This window comes from Hordeum vulgare, chromosome 5H (assembly GCF_904849725.1).
Source record: "Hordeum vulgare subsp. vulgare chromosome 5H, MorexV3_pseudomolecules_assembly, whole genome shotgun sequence".
Taxonomy (NCBI): Eukaryota; Viridiplantae; Streptophyta; class Magnoliopsida; order Poales; family Poaceae; genus Hordeum; species Hordeum vulgare.
The window spans coordinates 88,365,354-88,375,924 of record NC_058522.1 but is presented as its reverse complement, the minus strand read 5'-3'; positions in this window follow the sequence as shown (position 1 = coordinate 88,375,924).

Here is a 10,571-nt window from a genome sequence, read left to right as displayed (position 1 = left end):
ATCACAACAAAGAGTAGGGAGCTAGAGCTACCCACGAACTGTCTGTATCTGTCTCGACGCAACTGTCTGAACCTCGAAAGCCATCAACGGCGACCCCACCGGTCCGTGAAGCAGTCTGGAAACCAAGGTGTGGCCCTTTTGTAGCTTGCCGCATAGTTTCTACGGCAAAATCGACTTTTTTTGTTTTAGCCTAAACGACAAAGAAAATGCAGATCTGACCCGAGGTTGAAAATATGTTCAAATATAAACTCTTCGCGTGACGCCATCCATCGTGGCGTTTGGGTTGCAAAGTAAACGCTACACACCCCGGCATTTGGCACGGGAGCGCTCCATTCCCTCCTTCCGTTGACCAGCTGACATGGCAAAGGGCCAGACGCCAGGGGCCATAACGTCTGGCCCTCTGAGCCAGCATCTGTTTTTCTTCCCCTCCCCGAGGCCCAAACGCCCTGGTCTATGGCGTTTGCCCCCCTGATGCCCAAACGCCAGGTCTCATGGCATCTCGCCCCCTGAGCCAGCATCTCCTTTCTTCCCCTCCCCTAGGCCCAAACGCCAGGAATCCTGGCGTCTACGTCGTGAACCCTGCTTCTATATATTGTGGAGTGTTGGTGCGGGTCCCACCACACTCACTTTCCTCATTCATTCACCCCGAGCTTGCTGCTTCTATTCTGCTCTCCTCCTATCTCCTTCCCCTCAAAGACCCCCATCGAATCCTCGCGAAAAGGTGATTCCCTAACATAAATCTTTCCATAACTTTGTTCCTTGTAGTATTCTCCACCGATTCATCCATTTTTTTGTCAAATCTTCTTATTATGCTACATTTTTTACATCTTAGAGAAACCCTAGCTCAAACTTGTGTGTATTGAATAGTCATTCTCTGAAATGCAGGATGAGACCGTTCATTTACGCTGAGGTTTCAGCTAAGGCGGTGGCTCATTTATTGAGGAAAAAATGAACTACCGGGTGGTAGCCGTTGATGCGTTGAATGCGGCGTGTAGAGCATTTTTAAACTACTGTTTTAGTAAGGACGTTGCGAAAAAAATAATTGACAAAAAGGAGAGCGAGATCAAAAAGCTAAAGAAGAGGGAAAAAAATTTGTCGACGTGATCTTGCAATGCAAGTTGCATTGTGTGCAACAAGGAAAGAACATGAGCAGTTTAACATTCAAAACCATGGCCAGGTCATTGATTGGTTAGTGAGGCAAGGGCGTACACACGATCTTCCTCATAAGGCCGCCAGAAAACCTACAACTATAGGACAAGCTGAGATGTTAGGTACACATTCTCATAAGGCCGTCAGAAAACCTACAATAGAAGAAACTGAAATGTTGGTACCTGCTCAGTACTTAAGGTGTCCAACTCGTTCACATAGCACTTGTATCGCACATGAGAGCTTCCTGTGTAAATAGACACTCGATCCCAATGATAGGAAACTGTGGGGCGACGATATGGATCTACATCATGAAGCCCTTCATGTGGACCGGGGTTTGGATTATAGGGGTTCTTTAACACGGGCCGTCCAACCGGCAACCGCTCCCACATCCACACAGAGAGGCTCCACACAAACCCACACAATGAAGATGTCTCTTTTGTCCTCATTGACGCCTGGTCCAACTGCAATTAAACATAAATGTTAGTAATGTGTGACGCATGACAAATAAAAAATAAATGTCTACAAACAGCTCTTACCTGACGATACAAGTATGCTAGTGCTGCTGAACCCCAACTATACTGAGTATCCCAGTCCCTGAATAGCTCCAAATACATCCAGAGGGCCGAGTTTCCGGTTGCGTCTGTGAAGACTACTTTGGTTAGTACATACCAAAGATAGGCCCGAGCATACTGTTGCACAACAACCTCACCGGCATCCGTAGGGCACGATGCTCTTCTGACTTGTTTTAATCAGGAATGCTTCACTTTTGAGCCATCAGCCTTGCCTGGCAGAGAGGGAGGGGGTTCAACACCAATTAAAACGCCAACCCGCTCTCGCCAGTTAGCGGCACTGACATGACCCGTAATAGCATAGATATTGAGAGGAAGGCCGCTTATCATGGCCATGTCCTCTAGGGTCATCGTCATCTCCCCACAGGGAAGGTGGAAAGAATGTGTCTCGGGCCTCGAACGATCCTCAGTGCGGTCAGCGCTGCATGGTTCACCGATGGTGGGTTGCGCTTGAATTGCAACACAAAGGGCAGCAGACCCAATCTTGCAATGTAGGGCTCGTATCGCACGTCGTATGGAAAGTCATTTGCACCATGACCCCTCATGCGCATAGCTACTACATGCTGTAAAGAATGTGAGCTTCATATCAGTACGACAAACACACATGAAAAACTCAAATAATTGACAAGTCTTCCATTAAGTCTTCTTACCTTTTGATTCTCAATTGCACGACCACGGTGTACTCTGTCGAACTCTTCTATTAACCCATCATACCAAGGGCAATCATCATCCACTATCCTACGAAAAAATAACATACATCGAATTTCATCATCTCTTTTGCAAAAAAATAACCAAAGGACAATACATAGCCCTACACATATATATCATCCTACACACACACACACACACATATATATATCATCTAACATATTCAACAACGCAAAAAAATTACAACTACATATACACATATATATCATTTAACATATTTAACACCTACACACACACACAAAAATGAACCAAAGGCCAAAATAAACTATGCCTAACATATTGAACTACACATACACATACATATCATCTAACATATCTAACACCTACACATACATATCATCTAACATATTTAACTACACAAAAAATTATACCGCGCATCTAATACGATCCCTAAAACTAAGCCAAAATTATCTATTCTGACCCCTACATAAAATCTACCTAACATATTCAACTATATAATCTAACAACTAGAAAGCAATCCCTAAAACTAAGACAAAATCATCTAATCTAACATAACCTAATATACCAAAATACTATCAAAATATAATGTTAATTTTTTTTGGATAATTTGGGGGAGATTACCTCAATGAAGCTTGGGGGGATCCGATCTGTTAGTTTTGGTGGAGGAGGGAGTAGATCAAGGGAGGGAGGGTGAGGAGCAAGATGGGTGCGAGAGAGAGAACATAACCAGAGAGAGGGAGGGGTGAGGTGGAAGAATGACCCGATGGGTGGGCCTGTGGCAGTTATCGGGCCCAAACGCCAGGGTGCGCGGCGTTTGGGTCTGGTCTGGGGACCAGACGCCATGGCCCCTGGCGTCTGGCTCATTTGCCATGTCAGTCGGTCAATGGAAGGGGGGAATGGAGCGGGCCCGTGCCAGATGCCGGGGTGCGTGGCGTCTCCTTTGCAACCCAAACGCCGCGATGGGTGGCGTCATGTAAAGAGGTTACATTTGAACATATTTTCAACCTCGGGTTAGATCTGCATTTTCTTTGTCGTTTAGGTTAGAACAGAAAATTTTGCTGCAAAATCCATCACTCATCTCTTCCATCCCATCGCTCTCCACCAAATTCATGTCCTTTTTTGCTGTCGCCGACGCATGGACCAGCATGAGAAGCTACTCGAGATGACGGTGGTGGCGGATTCGGCGATCACGCTTACCGAAAGATCAACTCGGAGATAAGACAAAATCATTGCCTCAAAGCAATCCGCGAAGGCGACACCAATCAAGAAGTAGAAGGCCAGTGGAGGGGTGGTGGTGGTCGTGCAGGTGGCATACTTGTTGGATGGTGGAGCATGGGATGCTGGGCCTACTATCGTCGTCGACCGTGCAGATGTCGCCACGGTCGAAGCATTACAAGGCTCCATACTACTACACCATCAATCAACTCGGTAGGCAGTCACCGACATCCGCCGTCGTGCAAGTGCCTTACTACATCGGCGTCAATGCAACACCGATGCTTTTCTTGGAGTGTTCGTCGCCGCAACTTGTCAAGACGCGAACGACGGGCGTGAAGAGCGGCTAGGTGCTCACACGGTGTTCGCTGGTATGCCTAAAGTGGGCAAACCGACGTACGGCGACATGGACATGAAGATGTTTGAGATCACCCATGACGGAGGTGGAGGATGAGGTTGCTACGAGGACGCACAGGTGGATGGTTCGGAGCCCACCCAAGCCGACTCGTACACCCAGCCGGGCTCGCAACGAGGCTACACCGGCACATATTGTTACGCCACCTACCGCTAGGCCCCCAACTGCAGGCATCCCTGGTGGCCCAGCGGCACCAACTGACGCGGCCCAGGAACGGTCGCGACATCAAGTGAAACCCAGCAGCCGCTACTCGGCCCAAGTGTGGGATACCACCGCGACGCGAAGGGGGTTAAGTAGCAACCATCCACCTCATGCGAGAGGCAGGCAATGACGAGAACCCGGCGGCCGCAATGATCCCCTTCCCCTAATCCCTTTGTATCTTACTTTGTTCTTCCTTCGAACCCTAGTCCCCTGTTGTGAACCATGTAATCTGATTTGAATTGAGTATTGAGGAAGTGGGATCATAACAATTGGTATTCAGATCCCTCATATCCACCAAACCCACCACCAAATCCGTTGCCAGATCCACCAAATCCACCCCCAAATTTTTTCCCCAACCATGGCCAGACGCGTAAGGCAACCGAGATGGGAGCTCACGCCAAGGCGTTTGTCGATCTCACCACGACGATCGCGACACTCACCGCCAAGATCGACGACATCCATCCGGTCGTCCTCGAACTGCAGGGGTGGCGTGTTGGAAATATTCCCTAGAGACAATGATAAAATAGATATTATTATATTTCCTGTTTCAAGATAATCGTTTATTATCCATGCTATAATTGTATTGAATGAAAGCATAGCTACATGTGTGGATAAATAGACAAAACAATGTCCCTAGTAAGCCTCTAGTTGCCTAGCCAGTTGATCAAGGATGGTTAAGGTTTTCTGACCATATGCAAGTGTTGTCACTTGATAACTGGATCACATCATTAGGAGAATCATGTGATGGACAAGACCCAACTTATAAACGTAGCATGTGATCGTGTCATTTTGTTGCTATTGTTTTCTGCGTGTCAAGTATTCATTCCTAGGACCATGAGATCATGTAACTCACTGACACCGGAGGAATACCTTGTCTGTACAAACGTCACAACGTTACTGGGTGGCTATAAAGGTGCTCTACAGGTATCTCCGAAGGTGTCCGTTGAGTTAGCATGGATCAAGACTGGGATTTGTCACTCCGTGCGATGGAGAGGTATCTCGGGGCCCACTCGGTAATACAACATCACATACAAGCCTTGCAAGAAATGTGACTCAAGTGTAAGTCGCGGGATCCTGTATTACGGAATGAGTAAATAGACTTGCCGGTAACGAGATTGAAATAGGTATATGGATACCAACGATCAAATCTCGGGCAAGTAACATACCGAAGGACAAATGGAATGATATACGAGATTATATGAATCCTTGGCACAGAGGTTCAACCGATAAGATCTTCATAGAATATGTAGGATCCAATATGGACATCCAAGTCCCGCTATTGGATATTGACCGAGGAGTGTCTCGGGTCATGTCTACGTAGTTCTCGAACCCGTGGGGTCTGCACACTTAAGGTTCGATGACGTTTTAGTATAGTTGAGTTATATGTGTTGGTGACCGAAGGTTGTTCGGAGTCCCGTATGAGATCACAGATGTCACGAGGGTTTCCGGAATGGTCCGGAAACGAAGATTGATATATAGGATGGTTTCATTTGGTCACCGGAAAGATTTCGGGCATTACCGGCAGTGTACCGGGAGTGACGAATGGGTTCCACGTATTCACCGGGAGGGGCCCACCCACCTGGGAGTGAGCCCAGTAACCCTAGGGTGGCGCACCAGCCCCTGGTGGGCTGATGAGGCCAGCCCAAGAGGGCTATGGCGCCACAAGAGAAAATACCAAAGGAAATAACGAGGGAGGTGGGAAGGAAGGAGTGGACTCCTTCCCCCAAACCGAATTGGGGTGGGAGTCCACCTCCTCCAAATCGGCCGGCACCCTTGGGGCTCCCTTGAGCCCCAAGGCTAGCCCCTCCCCTCCTCCTATATATATTGGTGGTTTTAGGGCTTTTGAGACACAACTTTGCCACGTGCAACTCAAACCTATACCACGTAGTTCTTCCTCGAGATCGTATTTCTGCGGAGCTCGGGCGGAGCCCTGCAGGAGTAGATCATCACCACCACCGGCGCGCCGTCAGGCTGCCGGAAAACTCATCTACTTCTCCGTCTCTCTTGCTGGATCAAGAAGGCCGAGATCGTCATCGAGCTGTATGTGTGCTGAACGCGGAGGTGATGTCCGTTCGGCGCTAGATCGGAACGGATCGTGGGACGGATCGCAGGACGACGGTGATTTGAATCACGAAGCTGTACCACTACATCAACCATGTTTCTTAATGCTTCCCTCTTAGCGATCTACAGGGGTATGTGGATCCAATCTCCCCTCGTAGATGGCCATCACCATGATAGATCTTCGTGTGCGTAGGGAATTTTTTTGTTTCACATGCAACGTTCCCCAACATGGCGACCCTCGATCGAGCAGTCCGTGGAGGAGCTCCGACTGGAGGTGGGCACCTTGCGGACACAGATCGGCAAGATTACGAAGATGAAACCGATGGATCGAGCTAAGGAGCTACCGCCGCCCCCGCCTCTGCGGTTGGACGATCTGCCTCCACTGCTGACCCAAGTGGTGGACTTGCTCCGCCCTCGCGTCCATGACGCACCGACCCAGGGTGAATCGGGTCACGAGCCCGCTGGCCATGAGTTCATCACGACCTACGGGGGAAATCATTTGGGGAGACCTGCACCCCGTGGTTGCCTCCGGCTCATGGTATGCCTAACTTCCCTCATCTCGGCGAGCAGTCTTATTTTGCGGATCGTGGGTACCATCGGCCGCCGCCACCGCCTCATTTTGATTTCCCTCTATTCGATGGGGCGAACCCTTGTGCTTGGCGACTCAAATGCGAGGCATACTTCCACGTGTGTACTCTCAGCCCGGATACATGGGTTAGGTGTGCTTCTATGTACTTCACTGATGGCGCACTGTCCTGGTTACATTCGTCACATGCACTATCAGGAGCGGGGGGGGGGGGGGGGAGGGGGTTCGCAACAAAGATTTGTCCCCAGTTTGGTAGGGAGGAATTTCAAAATTTACTACGACAGTTTAACCGACTCAAGAAATCGGGCACGGTTAGTGAATACGCAGAACAGTTCATGCAGATGATGCATAATCTCCTAGCACACCATAGCTCTTGGGACCGTGCGTTTTTTGGTACATAATTTATGGAAGGGTAGCATCGTGATATTCGTGCTGCTGTTGTACTGCATCGTCCCCAAACTCTGGATAGTGCTATGGATTTGGCTTGTTTGCAGGAAGAGGTGGGCGAGGCCCTTCGACGCAACGACAAACCCACCTGGGGCGTATCATCTTCATCAGGGTCGAAGGCGTTTCTTCACGTGGCCTTTCCGTTGCCACCACCACTACCTGCCAAGGCCAGTGGCACCACACTCACGCCTCGGCAAGATGATCGTCGCCCTCCTTCTGAAGGTTCACGCTCTGCGGCAACCGACGTCAAGCTGGGGACATTGCGCGCTTACCAGCGTGCCAAGGTCTTGTGCTGCACCAGTGGTGAATGGTGGAGCCGCGAACATCAATGTGCCCCCATCGTTCAGCTTCACGTGGTGGAGGAGCTCCTCGAGATGCTACAGTCGCCTCCGCAACAAGTTGATGCCGACGAGGTTTCCGCAGGCGAAGCTGACTGTTGTGTTCTGTCCAAAGCTGCCCTGGAAGGAGCCGAATCACCTACTACAATGCGTTTGCATGGTTGGGTGCAAGGAACGGAGGTTCTCATGTTGTTTAACTCTAGCTCTTCGCACAGTTTTGTCAGTCAGGCTCTTGCGGTTCATCTCAGCGGTTTGCACCCAACTCGTAGCGCTCTCACCATCCGCATGGCTAATGGGGTGTTCTCCACAGTACCCAAGAGATTCCTTCCTATCAATGGCAGTCTCATGGAACAAGTTCACAACTGACCTCAAAATCCTACCATTGGGCAGCTATGATGTTATCCTGGGTATTGACTAGTTGGCTCGCCATAGCCCAATGAATGTGCATTGGCTGGAGAAAACCATGGATTTCGAGCACGAAGGGAAGCAAGTTCACCTCGGGGGGCTCAAGCGGATGCCACTCAGTGTCACATGATCTCCAGGACTGAATTACATGACCTATTGCAACAGACTGCAGTGGTGCGTGTGGTACAACTGTGTTGAGTCAGTTCCGACCAGAATCCCCCTTGTATTCCACCGGCTATCACAAACTTGGTCGAGCAATACTCAGTGTTGTTTGAAGAACCCTCACGGCTTCCTCCGCGACACTCCTTCAACCACACCATTCCCTTGGTGCCTGGGGCCCGACCAGTCAACATTCGCCCTTACAGACACATCCCGGCTCAGAAAGATGAAGTTAGGCGCCAAGTGGCAGCTATGCTAGCTCAGGGCATCATCCAGTCGAGCACCAGCCCGTTGGCCTCTCCAGTTCTCCTTGTGCAGAAGAAAGACTTGACATGGAGGTTTTGCATTGACTACCGACACCTCAACGCCATCACAATCAAGAATCGGTACCCTCTCCCAATCATTGAGGAACTGTTGGATGAATTAGCGGGTTCACGCCTCTTTACCAGTTTGGATATGCGTGCGCTACGAGTTCAAAGTGATGCCATATGGTGTGACCGGGGGTCCGTCCACTTTCCAAGGCGGTATGAACACTGTGCTGGCACCATTGCTTCGTCGCGGGGTGTTGGTGTTTATTGATGACATCCTGGACCACCTCGCCGATGAAGAGACTCACCATACCCTGTTGAACCAAGTGTTTCAGCTGCTCCATGACCACAACCTTAAGATGAATCGCAGCAAGGGCACCTTTGCTAGCCCCAAATTGTTGTACCTGGGCCATGAAATCAGCGGTGCCGATGTTCGTACGTACAACACGAATATCACAACAGTCCAAAACTGGACAGTGCCCACTACAGTCAAAGCAGTTTGTGGTTTTTTGGGGTTGGCCGGCTACTATCGCAAATTTGTCAAGGGTTTCGCAGTCATCTACCGTCTCCTCACTGATCTCCTCAAAAATAATGCGGTGTTTCATTGGACAGACTCAGAGGAAGCCTCTTTTCGTGCCTTACAACACGCCCTCATCACACCGCCGGTACTTGCTCTTACGGAATTCACCAAGACGTTTGAGCTAGAAATCGATGCGTGTGATTACGACATCGAGGCTGTTCTCTCTCAGGACAAACACCCCATTGGTTTCCTGAGCCATGCTCTTGGACCGCACAACCGCCTATTGTCCATTTATGATAAAGAGGGCCTGGCTATCCTATTGGCAGTCGATCACTGGCACCTATCTTCAGAACAACGAGTTTGTGGTGCATACAGATCAGCGCAGCCTAATCCATCTTGAAGACCAACGGCTGGCTATCCCTTGGCAGCAAAAGATCATGGCAAAGCTTCTCGGGCTTTGTTACTGCATTGTCTATAAGAGAGGGGTAGATAACATGCCGGCTGATGCTTTGTCCTGGTAGCTAATACGTCTCCAACGTATCTATAATTTTTTATGGTTCCATGCTATTATCTTGTCAAACTTTGGATGTTTTGTATGCATTTTATATCTTTTTTGAGACTAACTTATTAACTCAGTGCCAAGTGCCAGTTCCTGTTTTTTCCGTGCTTTTAACCCTTTTCAGAGGAGAATATTAAACGGAGTCCAAACGGAATAAAACCTCCGAAAATATTTTTTTCCGGAACAGAAGATACGTAGGGAGCTTGAGAACCAAGGCATAGGCCACCAAGGGAGGTGCTATCCCACAGACAACAGCGCCAAAAGTTGACACGTTGACAAAGGCTGGGCTTGCGTTGGTTCTTCCCTTGAAGAGGAAAGGGTGATGCAGCACAGGAGCAGTAAGTATTTCCCTCAGTTTGAGAACCAAGGTATCGATCTAGAAGGAGGGTCTCGTCAAGTCCAGAGTACCTGCGCAAACACAAACAAGCTTGCACCCAACGCTTCAAAGGGGTTGTCAATCCCTTCAAGATTGTTTGCAAAGTGAGATCTGAAGGCAGAAAGTGCAACGAAGTAAAAAGTGTATGGCTGAAAATATGGTGTGGAGTAGACCTTGGGGGCCATAGTGTTCACTAGAGGCTTCTCTCAAAATAGCAAGTGTTACGGTGGGTGAACAAATTACTGTCGAGCAATTGATAGAACCACGCAAAGTCATGACGATATCTAAGGCAATGATTATGCATATAGGCATCACGTCCGAGACAAGTAGACCGATACTTTCTACATCTACTACTATTACTCCACACATCGACCGCTATCCAGCATGCATCTAGTGTATTGAGTTCATGAAGAACAGAGTAACACTTTAAGCAAGATGACATGATGTAGAGGGATAATCTCAAACCAATGATGAAAACCCCATCATTTTACCCTTGATGGCAACAACATGATGCATGCCTCGCTACCCCTTCTGTCACCGGGTGAGATCACCGCACGGTATGAACCCAAAACCAAGCACTTCTCCCATTGCAAGAAT